At 42.9% G+C, this 23,784-nt stretch overlaps 1 protein-coding gene across 4 annotated transcripts in view; it reads right to left on the bottom strand.

Annotated features, from left to right (window-relative positions):
- Window positions 1-23,784, bottom strand: part of col18a1b (collagen type XVIII alpha 1 chain b) — a 164,203-nt gene that overhangs the window by 101,370 nt on the left and 39,049 nt on the right. The gene's annotated exons all lie outside the window — the stretch shown is intronic.

Here is a 23,784-nt window from a genome sequence, read left to right as displayed (position 1 = left end):
AAAAATGGTTACTGGTGTTTATTGTCATGTCTACAGAACTTAGGGGAAAACAGTGAGACGCAGTGGAATAATACTTCACAGTGTACATTACTGTAAGTCCTGGGAGAATCAGACTAAACTTAGTTTTCTGATTATGTGAAATTTTTGCTTTCTCAGGGCTCATGATTGTGAGATCACAGAAATTGTTCCATAACAGTTCTAGGTCTTTATTACAAATTACAAAGTGCACTTTTTAATGTGTTATGAAAATGTACTCTTTTTACATACACTTAAGTGGCCTTTTATTTCATTGATATTATATTATCTGCAAGCACTGTATAGTTAAAAAAAGAAAAAGAAAAAAAAGATACTTATAAGTGCACATTCAATTCAGTTAAGTACACTTTTACAAGGGCAAAATAAATAAAATAAACACCCCTGCATGATCTTGGTTTTATTAGTTAATATTTTGCTCTTAAATTCAGATATTAATTCATTATCATTTCAACCTTACAGCTGTCAGCCAGTACCAATAACATGTTACTGTGCATGTAAAACATAATTCTAGAGTTATACTTTAGAGCAACATTATACAAAATAATCTTGCATAATCTGCAAAAAAAAAAAAAAAAAATCAAGATGCATTCAAAATCTGAAATCAAGATGCATTTACTAGACAATTAAATAAATGGCATTAGATATTATGTCTTGTTTTCTAGGGGAAAAGAGTTTTTGCTTATAACAAGCAAAATTATCTGCCAATGGGGTAAGAAAAATAATCTTTTAAGCATTTTTTTGCAGTGTAATGAAAGATCGACAGGCATGTTTGTGCTGAACCTGGCTAAAAGTTCTGACTGTGGGAACGGCATGTCCAATTCCAGGGTCATGTTTTAATGGAAGCTTAGTGACTTTTCCCCATACACCATGATTCTCATTAGACACGGCTGTCCAGTCGCTCACACACTTAGCCAACATTCATTTCATTGCTGAGTTGTGCTGTCACCATGTTTCAAAACGATTACACAGGGGATTCTGTGAGTATAGCTGGCCCATTATTTAATCCAGATGTGTCCACTCGCTCCTGCATCCTACCTCACATCAACTCTCAAACACAATCTACTTGTAGTCCAGACTTCAAATTACCATGTGAGTGAGAGTGCATCATGTTGTTGCGGTGTCATTCGAAAACGACTTCCCATGAAGCCATAACACAACTCATTATAATGGTAGTATGTGACATAACCACCTAATTCAGGGGTTCTCAACCTTTTTGAGACCAGGGACCCCATAGAGGGTAGAAAAAAATTCAGGACCCCATCATAATTACAACAGTGAATTATAACCCAAAGATAATGTGGGTGATAACAATGAAAACAATATGCTTGTTTTATTGGTGCAAACATAAGAAAAAAATCTGGCAGGGGTAAAGAACAAAATATCCAGTTGTGAATGCAATATACAGTTTATTGATAATAAACAGGAGACAGGCAGGACAGGATGGTCAGATGCAATAGTGCAGGGATGGAAGCAGGCCTTGGCAGCGAGGGGACCGCAATGGGCTGGGATGTCTGCCGAATAACAAAGATATGATAATCCTGAAACAGTCAGAAAGTAAGTAATCCAGACACAAGCAGGAAGCAAACACACAAGACCTGGAGATTTGAGAGATACTGACAAGAACAAGGGGACAAGACATGAAACCCAAAACAATCTGAAAAAGAACACAGCAAACACAAGATGTATATATAGGCAACAATTACAAGCCGCATGTGCAGCTGATCTGATTAGCTTGTCAACACAGTTGGTAGCTAGGCAACGCTGATAGGCAATCAGACCAACGACAGCACACAACAGTCAGAATGAACAAACCTGAAAACCGTGACAAAATCGTGTCTGTGTATCTGTCACATTTTATTATTACATGCAAAAATAATGTAAAATAGCCTACCATTAATTAAAACAAAATGTTTACTAAAGTTATAGACATGTATTTTATTTCCTCTCACTCAACAACAAATCCTTTCAATTTAATGGTATCCAGAACAAAACAAGAAAGAAAAATAAATGTAGCCTAAACAAATTTATTTAAAGCGAAACTGAAACTGGCATTAGGCACCTCTCTCATAAACGCAAATGTTTCCATATTCGCAGGCGGGATTTGAAATTAACTTTCACTCACCAGCCAATTTGGCTACTAAATTTTTCAGTTACCGGCCATTCAGAACTTCTACTAGCCAAAAAATAAAAAAAAGAAATAAAAAAACTAGATTAACTATGTTGCATATTTTATAGGCTATATTATAAAATTTAGATTTCATACATTAATTTCTTATTCAAACTAAATCCTGACATCCAGCCATTTCCTCCCTTCCTATTTCATCCTCATCACCAAAAAATGTATTTTAGGTGGACAGATTACTACAGTACAAAGAACATCAAAACAATGTAGGATATCTTAGAAAATAACAATGTCTTTTCGGTTAACCAAAGGATTTTTTATCTTCGCTTTTGCTTCAATGTAAATGAACAAGCGTGCCGTTATTTGGTGTAGATTGGAAGGAGAAGCATACCCCCACAGCAATAGCTCTGTCAAGCGGCAACAAAATCTGATACAACAAGCATGTTGTATAGCCATAGGACTAGTATTAAAACTAGTGTAGTTTGTTAAGGGAAGCATACACCCTACAGCAATAGCTCAGACTAGCAGCAACAAACTGATACAACAAGCAAGTTGTATAAAGACAGAACTATTGCTAAAACTAGTGTAGTTTGGCAGGGGAAGCAGCTCTGACTAGCGACAACACAATCTGATACAACAAGCTTGTTGTTTAACCATAGGAATAGTATTAAAACTAGTGTAGTTTGGTAGGGGAAGCATACACCCTACAGCAATAGCTCATACTAGCGGCAACAAATCTGATACAACAAGCATGTTATATAACCATAGGACTAGTATTAAAACGTCTCGGGTTACTGGATGTAACCCTGGTTCCCCGAGAGAGGGGAACGAGACGCTGCGTCGAATACAACGCTACGGGGAATGCCTTCGGCATGCGCTATCTGAAGTCACTATACAACTATCCCAATCTGGATTGGTGCGCGTCATCGTGCGTCATGACGTCACATGTGACGGTGACCCGGACGCTATATAAGGGTCACAGGAACAAGGAAATGACAGCTTCGACAAGGTTCAAAGCAGCTGCTCTCGGGGCGCCCCGAAGGTGGGGAGAAGGGACGCAGCGTCTCGTTCCCCTCTCTCGGGGAACCAGGGTTACATCCAGTAACCCGAGACGTTCCCCTTCGTTACGGGGAACTCCCGCTGCGTCGAATACAACGCTACGGGGAACGAGTACCAGCTAGCCCCCACCGAGAGCAGGCGCCCCTGGTGTGAAACATCTGGCACACTCAGAGGCGCTACGCCAGGAGTTGACAAAATCCCACTAGACTAAGAATCATAATCCTTATTTGGTGTGGTAAGGGAAAGATGCCTCAGCAACTTCAAAATTGAAATATGACCTGTATAATCTAAGCAGGTCCTTCCTTCAACTCCTCACCCGTCTAAAGGGAAAACTCCTTTCTTTGGAAGCCCAAAAACCAGGCTCTCTTGCACCGTCCATGCGACAGAGGATAAATACCTGAAAAATTAAAAGCCTCCGGTCCTATAGAGACCGGGAATGAGAGAAAGCTTATAATTCCAAAAATATCCTGCAGCGCCGACAGGAGCCAGGGGTCACCTGTCAGCCTGCAACAACAGGATTCATCCAAGAAGCTACAGGATCAATGGAGGTTATGGGACGGTCCCACGTGCCCACCCTCAGAGCATACGGAGGCAGAATGCGCCATAGAGGCTCTGAACATGGATGAGAGGTCCCGGAAGGGTGTAGAAACTCCCGTACTGAAGCCCATGGGCAGTAAACACTGGGTTCACCCTCCCTTAAATTATCCTGCATAGCCAGGAGTTCCAGAAAAAATTAGAACTAAAGAGATCTAAACCCCCTCAAGGGCCAGACCCAAAGATTCCAATCTTCAGGATGCGGGTGGAATAAAGAGCCCGCCGCCTGAGTCAACAGATCTCCCCTAATTGGTAACTGCCATGGGGAGCCTGCCAGGAGACTAACCAGGTCGGAAAACCAAATCCGTGTCGGCCAGAATGGAGCTACAAGAATAATATCTACTCCATACCTCCTTACTCTTTCCAGAACTCCCCATAACCGCACCCCAGCCAGTGCGGGAAGCATCCGTGGTCAGAATTTTTCTGTGACCCGAAGTTCCCAACACCTGGCCTTGAGACAAGAACCGAACCTCTTTCCAACTGACTAGAGCACGTAGGCACCTGGACGTAACTCTAATCGTGCGGAAGGGGTTACCCCTCGGGGAAAACCCCCTGGTCCTGAGCCACCACTGCAGGGCCCTCATATGGAGCAAGCCGAAGGGAATTACCACTGAAGCGGCTGCCATAAGGCCCAAAACTCTTTGAAATCGTTTTACAGTGATGGCCTGACCTAGCCTAATCGTCTTGACCTCAGTTAAGATACTCTCAATACGAGTTTGAGTTAGTTGGACTCGCATGGTTTGCGAATCCCACTCTGTCCCCAGGAATGTTGTTCTTTGCTGGGGACACAAGGAACTCTTCTTAACATTGAGTCTTAATCCCAAGCACTGAAGATGACGCAAAACAACATCTCGATGTTGGATTGCCAGGCTCTCTGACTCTGCAAGAATTAGCCAATCATCTATATAATTAAGGATGCGAATCCCCTGAAGTCTCAATGGAGCAAGGGCTGCATCCATACATTTCGTGAACGTGCGAGGAGATAAGGCTAGGCCGAAAGGAAGAACCCTATATTGATAAGCTTTTCCCCCAAAAGCAAATCTAAGGAACTTCCTATGATAAGGAATGATGGAAATATGAAAATAAGCATCCTTAAGATCTATCGTCACAAACCAGTCCTCGGATCTAATTTGTTGAACGATATTAGGTATAGTAAGCATCTTGAACTTAAATCTCCTCAGAGATCTGTTCAAAACCCTAAGATCTATTATAGGACGAAGTCCACCATCCTTTTTAGGAACAATGATGTCACGAACCACACCGAACAGAAGACAGGTAGATTCAAATGCAGTAAGTGAATTTTAATGGGGAAATCCGTACTCAAAATCCAGTCCAGGCAGGGGTCATAATCCAAACAAGCAATCCAAACAATGAGACACAAAGACAGGAACAGGCAGGAACAGAATACAGAAGTGGTGTGATATCTGACAACGACTCCGTGACAGACACTAAAACAGACAGGGTATATATACACAAGTGCTGACAAGGTGACGAGAAACAGCTGAAAGACAATGAACAATTAGTGACAGACAGGAATTGTGGGAAATGCAGTTCAGAATTGTGACAGACACCGTGGGGAAGGAGGACATCTAGTGGTGACCCAGGGAACATAAACCAGACACTATGACATAACCCCCCTTCTACGGAGCGGCTACCAGACGCTCCAAGACACAATAAACAACAAAACAAGAGTCCAGGAGGGAGGTGGAATGGTGGAGGATCAGGGGGGAGGGATGGAGGGCCAGGTCCAAGGAGGGAAACGGGGACAGGGAGTGACAGATCATCTGGCAGCCAGGGCGGAGACGACAGACCATCTGGCGGCCAGGGCAGAGACTTTCCCTCGGGCGGCCACGTGGTGAAGACCCCTCGGGCGGCCAGGGTGGTATCAACAGTCTATCGGGCGGCCAGGGCGGAGACTTTACCTCGGGCGGCCAGGGCGGTGTCAACAGTCCATCGGGCGGCCAGGGCGGAGACTTTCCCTCAGGCGGCCACGGCGGTGAAGACCCCTCGGGCGGCCAGGGCGATGTCAACAGTCCATCGGGCGGCCAGGGCGGAGACTTTCCCTTGGGCGGCCACGGCGGTAAAGACCCCTCGGGCGGCCAGGGCGGTGTCAACAGTCCATCGGGCGGCCAGGGCGGAGACTTTCCCTCGGGCGGCCACGGCGGTGAAGACCCTTCGGGCGGCCACGACGCAGGAACTGAAACTGGCACCAACGGCTCAGGCACTGGAACTGGCACCACTGGAACTGGCACTGGAACTGGTACCACCGGAACTGGCACTGGAACTGGCCCCACCGACTCAGGTTCAGGAACAGACACAGACTCCGGCTCAGGAACTGGAACAGACACAGACACAGGCTCCGGCTCAGGAACTGGAACAGACACAGACACTGGCTCCGGCTCAGGAACTGGAACAGACACAGACACTGGCTCCGGCTCCGGCTCCGGCTCAGGAAAAGACACCACCGGTCCAAGTGTGTGCATAGCCCACACACACCACATGGCTGTGGCCATAATAGCCAGTGTCGCGGTCACTGAGGGCTCAGGAACAGACACTGGCTCCGGCTCAGGAACAGACACTGGCTCCGGCTCAGGAACAGACACTGGCTCCGGCTCAGGAACAGACACTGGCTCCGGCTCAGGAACAGACACTGGCTCCGGCTCAGGAACAGACACTGGCTCCGGCTCAGGAACAGACACTGGCTCCGGCTCAGGAACAGACACTGGCTCCGGCTCAGGAACAGACACTGGCTCCGGCTCAGGAACAGACACTGGCTCCGGCTCAGGAACAGACACTGGCTCCGGCTCAGGAACAGACACTGGCTCCGGCTCAGGAACAGACACTGGCTCCGGCTCAGGAACAGACACTGGCTCCGGCTCAGGAACAGACACTGGCACCGGCTCAGGAACAGACACTGGCTCCGGCTCAGGAACAGACACTGGCTCCGGCTCAGGAACAGACACTGGCTCCGGCTCAGGAACAGATACCACCGGCTCAAGAACAGACACCACCGGCTCAGGGACTGGAATAGACACCACCGACTCTGGAACAGACACCACCGGCTCAGGAACAGACACCACCGGCTCAGGAACAGACACCACCGGCTCAGGAACAGACACCACCGGCTCAAGTGTGTGCGTAGCCCACACACACCACATGGCTGTGGCCATAATGGCCAGTATCGCGGTCACTGCGGGCTCAGGAACAGACATCACCGGCTCAGACACAGGCACCGGCTGTACGGCCATCTTGTCCAGGGACACCGGGTCTGCAGGCATGACGTGAACAGTTTCTGGCTGGGCATACGTGACGTGAACCGTCTCTGACTGGGCAGACGTGACGTGAACCGTCTCTGACTGGGCAGACGCGACGTGAACCGTCTCTGGCTGGGCAGACGTGACGTGAACAGTCTCTGGCTGGGCAGACGTGACATGAACAGTCTCTGGCTGGGCAGACGTGACGTGAACAGTCTCTGGCTGGACAGACGTGACGTGAACAGTCTCTGGCTGGACAGACGTGACGTGAACAGTTACGGAGGGAGCCTTTCTCCTCCTCCTGCGTTTTGGAGCCACCAGACTCTGGACCACCGGCACTGGGACCACTGGGACCACCGGCGCTGGGACCACCGGCACTGGGACCACCGGAACTGGCATGGAGGAAGTCTTCCTCTTTCTCCTTCGTGTCCGCGAGTGACTGGGTGCTGTTCTCTCCCCGGAATTAACCGGGATCGCAGCACTCTCCTCCCTGATACGAGCAACCAACGCAAAACATTCATATAAAGTCATGCGCGAAGTCCTCCTCCTAAAGTCCTCCTCTTCAGCTCGAGAATTCCCATTCAGCTGCCTCCTCTCCCTCTTAGTGTTTGTGGAATAGTCATGAAAACTCATACCGCTGGATCTATCTGTGACGGAGTCGTTCTGTCACGAACCACACCGAACAGAAGACAGGTAGATTCAAAGGGAGTAAGTGAATTTTAATGGGGAAATCCGTACTCAAAATCCAGTCCAGGCAGGGGTCATAATCCAAACAAGCAATCCAAACAATGAGACACAAAGACAGGAACAGGCAGGAACAGAATACAGAAGTGGTGTGATATCTGACAACGACTCCGTGACAGACACTAAAACAGACAGGGTATATATACACAAGTGCTGACAAGGTGACGAGAAACAGCTGAAAGACAATGAACAATTAGTGACAGACAGGAATTGTGGGAAATGCAGTTCAGAATTGTGACAGACACCGTGGGGAAGGAGGACATCTAGTGGTGACCCAGGGAACATAAACCAGACACTATGACAAATGAAGTACCGGCTATAAAAACCGAATTCCCTCTCCCGAACGGGGGAATCGCCTCCTTTGCTAAAAGGGAATTAACTTCATCTTCCATCACCTGGCTTTGATCGGCAGGAACCAAAGTGTGCAACACCCCCTGAAAATGAGGTGGTTGAATTTTAAATTGGATCCTATAACCCTTCTTAACTATATCCAGAACCCATTTCGATATATTCGGAAGGCCTTTCCAGGCGTCTAAATAATCTGAAAGCGGGATGAGTCTTTCTGGTCTAGTCTCAGGTGATAAAGCAGATTTTACAGTGACCTGAAGCAGTTTACTGGCAGGACATAACTGAATCTTTTTCTTCTCTTTTTCAGCAGACCTCAAGAGGGTCGAATGAGACAGGGTTTTTGATAGTGCCGTACATTCGTTAGAAATGGGTGTAACCAGAGTCTGGTTACATCGATTTCCTGAGGGCTCCGTGGAGCGAAGTTTTAAAATTGTCACACGGAGGGGGACACCCTCTGAGGCCTGCGGATCCCGTCATGGCCTCTTGGCCGAAGCCTTCCTACCCTGAATGACGGTCCTCAGATCCGCCTTCTGAGCCGGGGCTTTCGACCGAGCGAGTTGCCTCCGGAGCCAGGCCTTTTGCGGGGGTCCCCGGGAGGCAACACTCTCCTTCTGCTGCTGGATGTGAGAGGAGCTGGAGGCGGCGCCCTCGCGAGACTGCCCCCTGGCGGCAGGCTCGCGAGGTTTAGGATGACGGCGGGGAATCAGCTGTTTGAATGCGGCTGACTGCCTCCTCGTCTCCTGAAACCTCTCGACGACATTATTAACGCCGTCGCCGAAGAGGCCACGAGGAGAGAGGGGGGCATCGAGCAGACAAGCCCTGTCCTTGTCGCCGATACCCGCTAGCGTCAGCCACAGATGCCTCTCCGTAGCCACCAGTGCTGCCATAGAGCGGCCGATAGCACGGGCCGTCTCCTTGGTGGCACGGAGAGACACGTCTACCGCACGACGAAGTTCTCGAACATCGTCGTAGGAGACTTCCCCACTCTCATCCACTTCCTTTAGCAGGTCAGCCTGGTATGCCTGAAGCAGCCCCATAGTGTGCAGGCAGCTACCAGCCTGACCCGCCGCCATATATGCCTTCCCCACCAAAGCTGATGTTGTACGGCAGGGCTTGGTGGGGAGCGCCAGAGCCTGCAGAGATGATGCCGCGTCGGGAGAGAGATGAGAGGCGAAAGTCTCCTCCACCCGCGGCATCGTCCCATAACCCATCTCCCTCGCTCCCATTATATCTGAATATATATGCGTATTGGGACCGGAAATACGGGAGGAGAAGGGTTTATTCCATGTCCTCGACACCTCGGTGTGAAGATCATGGAAAAATGGCAGACTACGGCGTGGAGGTTGTGACCGGGTCTGCAGGAAACGTTCATCCAGCTTGCTTTTAACGGCCGTTTCCTGCACCTGCGGTGGCCATTCGATATTTAACTTGGCCACCGCTCTAGTCACAACATCCAGCAGCTCCTCAAAAGCAGGGGAATGGGATGGCGGTGTCACACATTCCTCTGCCTCGACACCCACAATATCTAACTCCTCAGAGCTAGATAAGTGAAGCATCGGGTCCGTTTCGGGGACGGGAGAAGCCGCAGCGCGGGCTCCCGAACCCTGAGCGGGACAAATGGATTCAGCATTGGAATGTTGAGAAAGGACCTCAGTCGTCTCAACATCCATTGCTAAATCCTTTTGTGATCCCCATGAATGCAGTCGCCGCGCTGCCTCAGCAGACGCGGGTCCTGATCCATCGGGAGCACGTGGTTGACCTGACTCTTTATCGAATAGAGCCAGGCGGGAACGGAGCTTTCTTAGGGGCAACTTTTCACAATGCTCACAGGCAGCACCCTCAAGTGCTGCCCGAGCATGCTCCATTCCCAAACAAACCACACAAAGAGCATGAGTATCTCCTTCACAAAGAAAACGTGGGCAAGGAGGTACACACTGTTGAAATTTCTTTTCCGCCATAATAACTCTTTTTCAAAAGACAGACAACACCAAATAGAACAGACAGTAACACAGAGCGCTGCTGAAGAACAGAAGCTGTCATTTCCTTGTTCCTGTGACCCTTATATAGCGTCCGGGTCACCGTCACATGTGACGTCATGACGCACGATGACGCGCACCAATCCAGATTGGGATAGTTGTATAGTGACTTCAGATAGCGCATGACGAAGGCATTCCCCGTAGCGTTGTATTCGACGCAGCGGGAGTTCCCCGTAACGAAGGGGAACTAGTGTAGTTTGGCAGGGTAAGCAATGTAGTACAGTGTGCTTCCTCATTCATAAAAATGATATCTGCTCTCGTCCTACTGAATTCAATTGGTTGTGGAGGTGAAGATGACGACTGCCATGATTCCACACTCATTCACAGGATCATCAGCTACGATGTTGTTAGTGTTGAATGACAGCCCTCTGCTGTGAACATACCTAATGTGTATTTTGCACAATATGTACCAATAATCTAGATACGCTTTAGCTACAAGCATGTGCTAAATTTAACACAGCATGTTGCAATAATCAGAATAAAGAATGATAATTTTTCCAATGCAACCAGATAAGCCTAAAACAACACTTTGAATACCACAGCATGTCACTTAGTACAGTATGCGCAATAATACTAGAAGTCTAAGTAATAAGTATATATTCAATAACATTTGCATTAGCAACCAGTTCAGTACTGATAGCAATGTTGCTGAAACAACGACAAGCATTTTGCTGATACCTGGAAAACAACCATAACCTTAACCATAACCTTAAAACAACCATGTTTCCAATAGCAACTAACAGCTTTTAGAGCACTGTTCTCAAACCTTTTTGGTCGAGCCCCCCTTTAAAGCTTAAAAAAAAAAAAATCTGAGCATGTTTCCAATAGCAAACAGATAGCCTTAAGCTGTCATGATTCTGCACTCGTGTCCTTGATTTTCTTTAGTCTTGAGGCAGAATCATGACAGACCCGTGTTTTATGTGCAAACACATGGCCTTTTGCTGGGCCATGTGCTTGTGTTGTCTAGTTCTCTTGCCCCGCCCCCTTGTTATCCTCGTTTTGTCTTTATTATTCAATCTGTGTCACCTTTTGTGTTAATCATTTGCTCCCTATTTAATCCCCTTGTGTTTGCTGTCCTGTGCTGGTTCATTGTCATTCATTGTATGATACCTACCGTGAGTTACCTGTTGAAAGTCTTGTCTAGTAAGAAGAGTTTGATCCTGTCTTTATTGTCTGAGTCTAAGTCGAGTGTTGTCAGTCTATTAGTCTATTCTGTCTTGTTTTGCCCCCTCGTGGGTTTTGTTTTCTGTTTTTGTCCCAATAAACCTTTTGTGTAATGCATACTGTCTGCGATTGGGTTCTACCCCCACCCTCATAACATAAGCTCAAACATTTTTCCAATAGCTACCAAACAGCTTTAAGGACAAGCATATTTCAATAACAACAGATAGTCTTTAGCAGAGGCGTGCACAGACCTCCTCCGGGACAGGGGGGGAAGGACCAAAAAGGGCACTTTTTAAAAAAACATTTTTTTAAATAAATCACCTGTATTTAAAGCAGTACCCGTCTGTCTGTTGTGTTTTTATATATTTTAATGACTTCCTCACAATTATTTGGAATATCTCGCTCGATGGAGAGCAGCAGTAGGTCAGAAGCCTCTCTTCATTACCAATGAAAAGATATTGATACAATTAGAATGCATAACACATCAAACAAAAATAGGGAAATGATGATATTTACTTTACCAAACAAAACAGAGAATCAAGTAGGTAATTATGAGGAATTCATGTTTAGTTATGTTGATGTTATAAATTTTATGTATGTATTCATTAAAGTGTTAGCTATCATGAAATCAGTAACACTTATACAATAAGGTTTCATTAGTTAAATTTAACATGAACTAATAACTGCACTTCTACACCATTTATTAATCTTAGTTAATATTAATTTCAGCATTTACTAAAACATTTTTAAAATCAAAAAGTTGTATTTGTTAACATTAATGTACTGACTGTGACAACATGAACAAACAATTAAAAGTTGTATTATTGTTAACTAAGGTTAACAAATAGGCCTACAGTAGCCTAACAAATGTTTTGCTCATGATTAGTTAATGTTAGTTAATATGAATAATAAACAAATGAACCTTATTGTAAAGTGTACTATGAAATCAAAGATATAAATTCCTTACAATTTAGAGCTGGACATGGACTTAAAATTTCCTTTCACTAGATGTATTTCCCCAAGCTAATAACCAGGGGCGTAGGAGCAATTTTGAACCTGGGGGGGACAGTAAATGCTAGGGTGGTTCGGGGTAAATACCCCGATTTTTATTTTTATTTTAGATAGTAGATTATAAAAACAGAGAGAAGCAATCTAATATAACTACAACCAGGGGTTAAATTGGGATTTATTATGTGGGGTGCTCTCCCGATGGGGGTCTGGTGGTATGCCCCCCCGGGAATTTTTTTTTGAAAAATAAACCATTAAATGGCATTTTCTGGAGAGTTTTGTGCAAAGAAATGGAGAAATTGAGTCTTACATGATATGTGAAAAACTGCAAGGTTAAGAGCATATACTTTGCATTGTTGTAGTATCAACAGGTATTAGCACATTTAGCATTTACATTACTGTTAATCAGCAGTGGTGGAATGTAACGAAGTACAAATAGCCTACTTCGTTACTTTACTGAAGTAGGCTACATTTTTCACGTAGTTGTATCTTTACCTATCTGTAGGCTACTTTACTTAAAGGGATAGTTCACCCAAAAATGAAAATGCTGTCATCATTTACTCACCCTCATGTTGTTCCAAACCTGTATGATTTCCTTTCTTCTGCTGAACACAAAAGATTTTAAAGAAGGTTGGTAATTAAACAGTTGCTGGTCCCCATTGCCTTCCATAGTATTTTTTTCAATGGGGTCCATCAGTCATTTGGTTACTGACTTTCTTCAAAATATTCTTTTGTGTTCAGCAGAAGAAAGAAAGTCATACAGGTTTGGAACAACATGAGGGTGAATAAATGTGGACAGCATTTTCATTTTTGGGTGAACTATCCCTTTAAGTAGAATCAATAGTGCATAGGCTACTTTTGACTTTTACTTATACTTTCTACTCCACTACATTTCTACAACGTTTCGTTACATTTTCTGATCAGTTTTTCCCCTGCCAAAACAGGGATTGAAAAAAAAATCTCCTGTTTTCGTTGCTGATGTGGTGACGCGTTCAAGTAACATAGCCTAAGGGTGGCGCTGCCAATAAAGCACCTAAAAGCTGTCACAAAGAACCGGCAAAAGTAATGATTATGAATATGTAAAATATAGCAAGGAGACATTTTAATTGTTTATTAATAACAAGTGTTTTCTGCGTCAGTGCCCTGCATAGATGAAGTTGACGATGCTGACTCGCGATCTTCGCATAGTGAACGCGCCAGAGAGAAATGCACATTTCATACGGATTACACACAGTAAATTTGAAATCTGGAAATCAACACCAATAGAGTTAATTTCAACACTTCAAAAGTGTATATATGGGAACCACCCACAAAGTGCTAGTTCAACACTTTCAAAAGTGTTGCCTCTCGCAACATCGACACAGTGTTACAATATGAACACCACTAAGAGAGTAAAATATTAACACCAATGCAGAGAACAACAACACTGTTACAGAGCTGGGTGCAGTTAAAATTCTACACTGTTCTGGTGTTGACCTAACACTTTTAATAGGATGGAAATCACAATCTTCTCAACCTTACAGGAGTCAAATATTACACCATCCTGGTGTTGATAAAACATAACAGGGAGTTACCAGTTTTTCTTATTAGTGTTCTGCATCTGCCACTTTAAAGAACTGTAAAAAACTCTTTGAGATAAACACACTATTTTACTCTTTCAAACCTTTATTTCAAAACAATCCAGAAAGTTAAATTGTAACCTCAGTCTGTGATCATAGTAGAATTCTGTTCAATGTAAAGTTAAAAATAAAGGCAAAATGCAAGCAGTTGTTTTAACAAAATAGTTTTTTATTAACTAACAAGCCCCTTTACATCATAGGTTAACTTTTAAAATAAATGAAGGCACAATATAGGCATTTCTGTCACCAGAATTATATGAAAGCTGCTTATTCAAATGGTCTGTAATACCTCAAGTCCTGTACATGTCAGTGAATGTAAGTCCTGTGTCATTGAAGGTGATTCAGTACCTTCGACTTTGCAACAGTACAGCAGTGCTTGAGTCAACAACATTCAGCAGATGGAAAACAATTGCAGAATATGAGTTGATCAGTTGTGTCCAGTAAAGTTCAGTGCATAGGTGTTTCACAGAAAAGGAAAGGCTGTGCAGATCCAATTTTCCCTAGACAACACAAAACCAGACCAATTACAATCAATACAATTTGTGTTTTATAAATACAGCAAGTTTATGGTGGAAAAAGTTCAACCATCTTAGACTTTTGTGACTCAAACAAGAAACTATTTTGGTAAGATTTAGACTTGAATTTACTGATTTCCAAATAAATTAAATACTTTATTCATCCAAAAATTTGTATTCTGTCATTAATTATTCACCCTTATGTTGTTCAAAACCAGTAAGAGTTTTGCTCATCTTCGGAACACTTAATGAAGATATTTTTAATGAAATCTAAGAGATTTCTGTCCCTTGATCGACAGCCTATTCAACTACCACTTCCAAAGCCACGGAAAGGTATAAAGAAAATCACAAGTAATCCATGTGACTCCAGTGGTTTGACCTCAATTTTACGACTTTTTTTTTTACACACTTTTAACTCAACTTTATTTACAAAATTTTAATCTTCAATGCACAATCACACAACAACATCTGCTCTTGCATTAACAACATGCACGTGTTTTAATTATCTCATGAACGCATGTTGGAAATTAATATTTTATAAATTAAGTGGCACTTGCATAGTTTAATAAAATGTATGTTAAACCACTGGAGTCGCATGGAGTACTTTAATGATGTACCTTTCTACCTTTCTGGGGCTTGAAAGTGGTAGTTGCGTGGACTGTCAATGGAGGGACAGGAATCTCTCAGATTTCATTAAAAATATCTTCATTTGTGTTGTGAAGATGAAAGAAAGTCTTACATGTTTGGAACAACATGAGGGTGAGTAATTAATGGCAGAATTTCCATTTGTGGGTGAACTAACCCTTTAAAGGGATAGTTCACTCAAATTCAATTTTGGTATGTTTTAGCTTACCTCAAGGGCATCCAAGATGTAGGTGTCTTTGTTTCCGCAGTAGTTTCAATTTTGATATTTTTAGGTCAAACCGTTCTTGTCTGTCAGTCATAGAATGCAGGTCTATGGTCACTATCTCGAAGAGCATGCACAGTGAAGTCCAAATTAAAAAATTCCCCATTGTAAGAACACATTGATGGCCTAAGACACGAAACGAGCAGTTTGTGTGAGAAAATGAACAGTATTTATATAGTTTTTACCTCTTGTACTCAACCACATCCAAGTGATCTGAGGGCGCACACGCTTCCTGGTGTATGACGTGTGCGCGCTTTCTGGCTTAGTCTTCGCAAGCGCCGGAAGTGATCTCTCGTGCGTATATGTCACTCATTGTTTACACAGAACAGAGATTGTAGGTAAGACGGCTAATAGAAATGGTACTAATTTGCGCTTATCCGGGATGTTTAAACCGACGTAAAAGAAAACAATTACGTATGCTCGCGCAAACTCATCCGGGAGTGGTAAACAATGAGTGACGTACACACCAGGAAGCGCGCGTGCCCTCAGATCACTTGGACGTGGTTGTGTACAAGAGGTAAAAACTATATAAATACTGTTAGATTTCTCACACAAACCAATCGTTTTGTGTCTTAGGCCATCAATGTGTACTTACGATGGGGAATTGTTTAATTTGGACTTCTCTGTGCATGCTCTAAGAGGTGGTGACCATAGACCTGCATTATATGACTGACAAACAAGAACGGTTTGACCTAAAAATATCAAAATTGAAACTACTGCGGAAACAAAGACACCTACATCTTGGATGCCCTTGAGGTAAGCTAAAACATACCAAAATTTAATTTCAAAGTGAACTATCCCTTTAAGAATAAATTAAGACACACACCTTAAGAAATCTCACTAAATAGTCAGCTGCCGGAAGAATCTTTGCTCCGTTGTTGTGGCTTTGTGATGTTGGGGGCAGGCAATGGGCAGATTTTTTCTGTTTAAGTCTAAAATTAAACAGCAAGAAAACATCTACCTGTCAAATCATGACAAGGTTTGAAAACTCATTTTAAGTAAAAAAAAAAAAAAATAGGGAAAAAAAAAGAAAAAAAGATTTTCCTTTGTAAAATAATTTGACTGGACAAATTCAAAATGAGTGTTATGAAACACAGAAAATGTACCAAATAGCAACAAAGCTATGATTATTTTTAATGTTTGTGCCCATGATTCTCTCATACATGTATGTTATCTGTTAAATCTTACCATCACCAGGTTCTAGTCTGTACAGTCTTTAAACACCCAGCCTGCTACTCTTAGCTAGTAGCTACTTGGTGCATCATAGAAATGCTCCTAGCAAACATAAATAGCAAAATCAATACATTTAAAGCATATCCAAACATCAACCAAAAGTAAATCTGATAAATACATTTTGCATACATATTTAATCTGAAAGAATTAACAATTTTAAGAAAATTGGTCCTCCAAATAAGGAAATAAAGTGACAATTTCACGTGCATTTGTGGAGTTATTCTTCTGTTTTTCAGTTAATGTTATACGTTAGGTGTGCTGGCAAACGAGAGTAAAAGATAGTTTGAGGATAAATACATAGGCTACTTTATGATATTTGCACGTCACAAATATTATCATAAAACAATATAACATTATAAAACACGTATTGTAAATAAGTTTAAACACTTACTCGGTGTTTTCACTGTTAAAAGCAAACTCCGTGTCTGCACTGCGTCACGAGTCAAAGAAGATGGAGGGCCTAACGTAAAGCCCCGTTCACACTACAAGCGACTTTATCGCTGCATGTCGCCAGTGGCTGGCGGTGAGGTCGTTAGTGGGCGTTCTCACTTCTGGTTGCCTAGTAATATTTGTGAGTGACATTCACGGATGTTACGTGTTGTAGACAACAAATCTGTTTTCTTGCCGCTACAAGCTAACATTTTGGAAGGAAAAGTCTAAATATAAATGGAATCAGTACATAAAATGCATAATATTAAAGATGAATGAGAAACAGCGAGTGCCCTGTGCTATCGCGGCTATTTAACTGCAGAAAATGGGCAAATACTGGTCTTTCTGAGTTCACGAAACCATTCGGGCTCGGAGTCAGCACAGCGAGTACCACTGCATGTACACAGAGACATATCATAAACTATTGGACAGTTTCTGACTGCTAAAATAAACTTCTCATTCATCTTGCCTCGGTCAGACGCTGCACTGAAGAGTGACGGATCACGTTTGCTCCATTGACTTCACTCCTATTGGTTGTCGCTCGCGAAAGTCGCTCTTCATTTGCATAAAGTTAAACATTTCTCAACTTTGTCGCGTCGCCAGACACGCCCCATCCAGTCGCCAATGGTCGCGACCGCGCGTGTCGCCGGAAGTCGCCCGCTCCCCATTGAAAATGAATGGTATCACGTCGCTTGGTCGCGTGTAGTGTGAACGTACCTTTAGTCTGTGAGAAAGGTTTAAGTGCGCACATCATATAAATATCGTTACAAAACAATATACCGCCACGAAATACATGTTGTAAATTAGGTAAAAACACTTACTTTCGGTGTTTTCCCTGTTAACGTTACAAGCAAATCTCCTCGTCGTCAGCTCCGTATTGAGTCAAAGAAGATGTCGCCTTTGAAAAAAAGTTTTGGCTCGTTTAAGCGCGCAGAGCATTTAAATATTGCTATAAATCAATATGTTATAAAATACATATTGTAAATTAGTTAAAACACTTACTTTCGTCATTTCCCTGTTAAAAAGCAACACCATCCTGGTCTGCTCCACATCGCGCATCGTGGAAAATGCCCCTCTGAGAGCAGTTTAGCCATGCACAGCATATACATATTGTTATAAAACAATATGATGTTATAAAATGCATGTATAAATGCGATAAAACACTTAATTGATGCGTTTTCCCTCCTCGTATGCCTTGCATCGCGAGTCAAAGAAAATGGTGTCTTTGAAAAAAGTTTCAGCTAGTTTGGTCGCGCCCAGCGCGTAAATGTCCCAGATGTAACTAATTACACTCTCTCGGTGTTATTAATTTAACTCCACATATTTTCACCACCCAGAGGGTGCGGTTTACACTAGCAGTGTTAATCCCTTGAAATTCAACACCAGAAAATTAACTCTTTACTCTAAAAGTCCTTAACACCAGGATTTCAACACTGGAGATTTTACTGTGCACAAGCAGCAGTCTGCTTTCTTTCATTTTGAATTGTTCTGTTTAAAAGAAGACATTTCAAGCTTTCTATAGATATTTCTCAGGTCTGTCAGGCAAGTAGGCTACCTTATACGCTGAGTTTCGGTTCATTTGTGAGACTTGTGTGGTTCAATCCGCAGTTCTGCCTAGCCAGCGCCAAGACGACAATGTAAAGAGTGACACTACGGTGCAATTTTAATGATATGAATATTTTCTAGAAATAAAAAAATTCCAGATACAGCATACTCATTTTTCATCGATTCTTGCACCCAAGAACACAACAAGATGACTTTTAATAAATAAATAAATAAATAAATAATTTAAGCTCCTTATTATGTAGCCGAATCTGTGCTGGTTTGTATTGGCCGCCTCCAGTTTTCCGTTTGTTTTGCCTCCTGCTAGCGCCGTGACGTAACTGTGACGTCGGCGCAAAAGGGGTCTATTGATACTTTGCACGTGACGTCACAAGTACGTCACAAGTACTGGCTGGCGGGCAAGAACGTCGTTCTCCAGCAACGAAACCTAGTAAACTAATCAAGGGTCGCCAGTTTTACTATACAAAAGTTGGTTTTTGAGGTGTAAACGACATGCCAGATAGTTGTTGTGCAATTGGATGCACTAACCGCAGATGAGATAAGCAACCTTCACAGTATACACACGTCTGTGCAAATTACCATCAAAGGTAATTTCAACATTTGTTTGAATACAATGGGTGTATGATAATGTAATTAATCGTGTCTTTAAGTTACTGTAGTTTTGTCAATCAATACCACCAGTATTCATCACCAGCTGGTTCGGCGAGTCAGCTGTTTGTGTTATGAGTCTAAGCTAGGCTAACTGTACGTTCACACCGCCGCTGACGAGAGCGGCAAAATTCATTGAAAATGAATTATTTCCGGGCACTTTGACGCTCTCGCCGGTGGCGGTGTGAACGCACAGTAACAGCTGTCGTCTTTTGCTAACAATAACAGAAGTGTGTGATAGGTTGTTTTGAGGTTTGCGATATCTATGATTTTCAATGAGAACCAGAGATGACCCAACAGTAGAGCTAGATTATTTATGGAGGAATTATTACTGCTCGATTATCTTAAAAAAAACTTGTCTGCTTTACACAATTTAGCTACCTTAGAGTTAATCCTAGTCCATAGTTATGCAGCTAGCTCGCTAACAGACTTGATAGCTACTAGAAAGTCCTGGAACTACAGGACTCAACGTTGAAAATACCCGTTTGTTGCCCGCCAGGTATCCGTGGTAGTCACGTGACTGCAAAGTATCAATAGTAGCTGTCGGTACATGATCCGTTCCATCTGCACGATCCGTTCTACGCATGCGCGTAATTACGTAGTAGAAAACGCCACGGTTTTCCTACACTATCGGTACCACAGTAGCCTACCTAGATGCGCATGGCATGCGCGAGCGGTGCGCGATCATGAGCCGCTTTCCGACCGGAGGAACCTTTTCACAGTTCCTAGAACTATTGACTAAAGTACCCGGATGTTCCTGCGGTGCGAACACGCCGACTAGGAACGATTTTAGTTCTAGGAACTCCATTTGTAGGAACTAATTTAGGTCCTACTTCAGAGTAGGGTCTAAACCAGTACTATAGGAACTACCCGTGACATTAGTGTACGCTGATTGACCGAACGCACGCGGAACACCAGCACCCGCAATTTTTTAAACAGCTAGAATGTAAACACACAGATTATAGCCTATATTTACTCCATAAACTAACTATACAAACATGGAAAACAGTGATAGATGGGTCTCTAAACCTTTATGCTGAAGAGAAAATCCAACGCAACTTTGAGGGGACCAAGCCAAACATGATTAACTTATGTTTATCTGCCCAGCTAGCAACACTGGACATCAACCACACGGCATAACGTTAGGCTAATAACCTTTTTCATATACTGTCTACTTTCTATAACAGTTCTATCTAATGAGATATTAAACAGTACTGTTAGACAGATTGCTAACTAATAAACACAGAGAATGCGAGCATTGTTGGAGCATTGTCCAAAATAAAGGTCCGTCGCGCCGTCAAAATAAAAGTCACCGTGCTTGCGTCACTCCCTTACCCCTCCTACGTGACCAGTTCCTATGGTCACTTGGCCAGTGCGAACGCAAACAGCAAAACCGAGTTTGGGGGAGAGTAGTTCTTAGAACTGTTTAGAATTGGACAGTTCCTAGAACTAAGTTCCTGTAACTACTTGGTCGGAAAGCGGCTATGGTCGACTGACAACGAGATTAAGCAGCTGAACAAGAATAAGGCGGCCTCCTGTATTTTTGCTAGTCGATTTTATTTAATCTAGTGACATGATGGGTTTTAACTTCATTCAGGAGATTTTGGGTAACTGCACAACTGACAGATGAGTTTGAGCGCACCGCCAACGGTGTGTGTGCATGTGTGTAGTGTAACCATAGCGACAAAACGACCAACTTTCAGACCCTGCACTTAAGCCTATAATTTCGTTTTTAAAAAATTAATTATGTATTTAAAAGTTGCAGAATTGATTCATTTGGAGACTCCGAAATCGGCAGATAGGCAGGCAATGCAAAATAAAATCTTACATTGGGAAATAGTGGGGGGGACAAAACTTAAATTTTGCTATGCGTATGCTAATAACACTGGCCTTGGATACAAACGAATGACATTGTCAGACTCAGAATGCGGCTGAAATTGAGTTATACGTTTATGATTGTTAAGCATAACTCACGTGCTGCCGCAACTTTTACAGTAGCATCCCAGATAGCAGGCAGACGTCGATTCAACGTTGATTCTTAGTTGTAAAGGTTAGTCCCAGCTAACAGGGGACGTCCCCCGGACTTTTCGAACGTCCCCTTAGGTCCGCATTTGGTCCGCTTTGTAACGTTCCCGAGTGGACGTTCGGAGGACGTCCGCATTTGGTCCGCTTTGTAACGTTCGGTGACGGACATTCCGATGACGTTCGCATTTGGTCCGCTTTGTAACGTTCGGTGACGGACATTCCGATGACGTTCGCATTTGGTCCGCTTTGTAACGTTCGCTGACGGACATTCCGATGACGTTCGCATTTGGTCCGCTTTGTAACGTTCGGTGACGGACGTTCTGAGGACATTTGTCCGGGCCACTGTGCGAACGTCCCTATTTCGTCCCTCACCTGCCATTTCCATGACAACACTTGCAAAATCCAGTCGCACATGCGTTTTCTTTTATCATCAGACCTGACAGCTTGCAACTCAGACAAAAGAATAATTAAACAAAAATATAGGCTAAATGCAAATAAACTAAAAATATTTGAATTAATTGTAAAATTAAATTTGTTAAAAATGTTAGTGTTTTAATTATGTTAAGATAATAAAGTAACTTCTATCACTAGTTAAAGATGTAATCAAATCACAAGACTGTTTTCAGCGTTATAATTTAAACATCAAAATATGATAATTGATTCAAATATCATATTTTAATATGTGACCCTGGACCACAAAACCAGTCTTATGGGTAATGTTTTTTTTTTTTTTTTTTTTTATTGAGATTTATACATCTGGCCACGAACGTGACTCCTAAACGAAGACCATCAGAGGGTTAAGGTGGGATTCGTGGGAAATGTACAAAATATCTTCATGGAACATGATCTTTACTTAATATCCTAATGATTTTTGGTATAGAAGAAAAATCTATAATTTTGACCCATACAATGTTTTGTTGGCTATTGCCACAAATATACCCGTGCAACATAAGACTGGTTTTGTGATCCAGGGTCATATATAAGCTACAATTTATAGGCTATTCATGCATGAAGAAAATAAGGTTGAATGCAGGAGCTCTAAAAGAATGCATCGACTTGAGGAAAACGGCAGCCAAGGAAAACGTGAAGAATGGAAAAGCACATTGCTGGGAAGAAAGTGGAGAATAACACAGGTAAGACATAAAATTATCCTAACTGTCCTATCCTATCCTAAATTATCAAACTGTTGGTCAGGCGAAGGTGACTGGTTTTATTCAAAAGAAGTTATTTTAGGAAAAATGTTATTCTAATTATTGCACAATTATTCTGACTGATAGCACATGCAGCTCAAATAACAAAAAAGGAGTGTAATATAGCTACACGGGGAGAAACAAGCAAGTGACGATCAAGTGCACCTAAGCGAGTGACGTCATTCCTTATGGTACGCACCATGTATCCATGGCAACGCTCAGCTGTAGTGACAGTTATAACGGTCCTCCTCAGACGCGGCCTTGTGTTTTCTCTTTCGTCTGTCTAAAAGGTATTTTTAATTTTTAAATTAGTATACATTAGTTACCGTAACCACTGTCCATCTTTAAATTATATAAAAAATGTTACCTTTTAAAACGTTTGCTTAAGTTGTCTGCCGTGTAACGTTACCGCTGCAAACCGTATGCTAACACTACGAAGCTAATGTTATGATGAGACGAGACGACGTTATATTTAACGTATATGGATATATTATATAGACATATACAATCATAATACTACTGAATGTGTTTATTTTGTTGTTTTAGGTAGATGCCAAGGGGAAGAATTGCTGGACTAACCCCACAGCTGACGGACAAACACACACACACAGCTGCCAGCGCGTTTGAAGACACACACACACACTGAAAGAGCACAACACCTTTGTTCAAATAAAATACATTTACTTTGTTCCTTACAACGTGTGTGTTTTCTTTGGTTAGCCAGAAGTAGAATAAAATATAATGATATTCAGGGGACTAAACGCGAAAGTCCCCTAAACGTTCCGAATGGCCGCTGGTGGTCCTGTGAATGTCCTCTTGAACGTACGGAGGACGTCTTCGCGAACGTCCGCGGGACATCAAGCGGACTCCACATGGGGACGTTCGGGGGGACGTTCGCACAGGCCATTTAGGGGACGTTCTGGGGACCTTTTTTGTTAGCTGGGGTATCAATCATCAATCAAATTTCAACGTTGGATCAATCTTTACTATTTATTACGTTGAAAATAAAACATTGATTCAATGTTGAAATGCGGTTGAATGGCGTGTCTGACGTTGATTCAACGTTAATTCGATGAGCAAAGTGATGTTGTTTCAATGTCAGGAGAGACGTCGTTTCCATGTTGGTTCAATGTCAGTTTGCTATCTGGGATGGTAGGATAAATGTAACTTTTCCTTATTAGCTTAATGCAGTGGTTCTCAATTCCAGTCCTCGTGACCCACTGCTCTGCACATTTTGTATGTCTCCCTTATTTAAAGGGTCATGAAACCCCCCTATTTCAGCGCAAGTCT

Source organism: Scardinius erythrophthalmus, assembly GCF_964197995.2.
Source record: "Scardinius erythrophthalmus genome assembly, chromosome: 12".
NCBI lineage: Eukaryota > Metazoa > Chordata > Actinopteri > Cypriniformes > Leuciscidae > Scardinius > Scardinius erythrophthalmus.
Note: the sequence above shows the minus strand (reverse complement) of the source record. Positions and strands in the feature narration are given on the sequence as shown.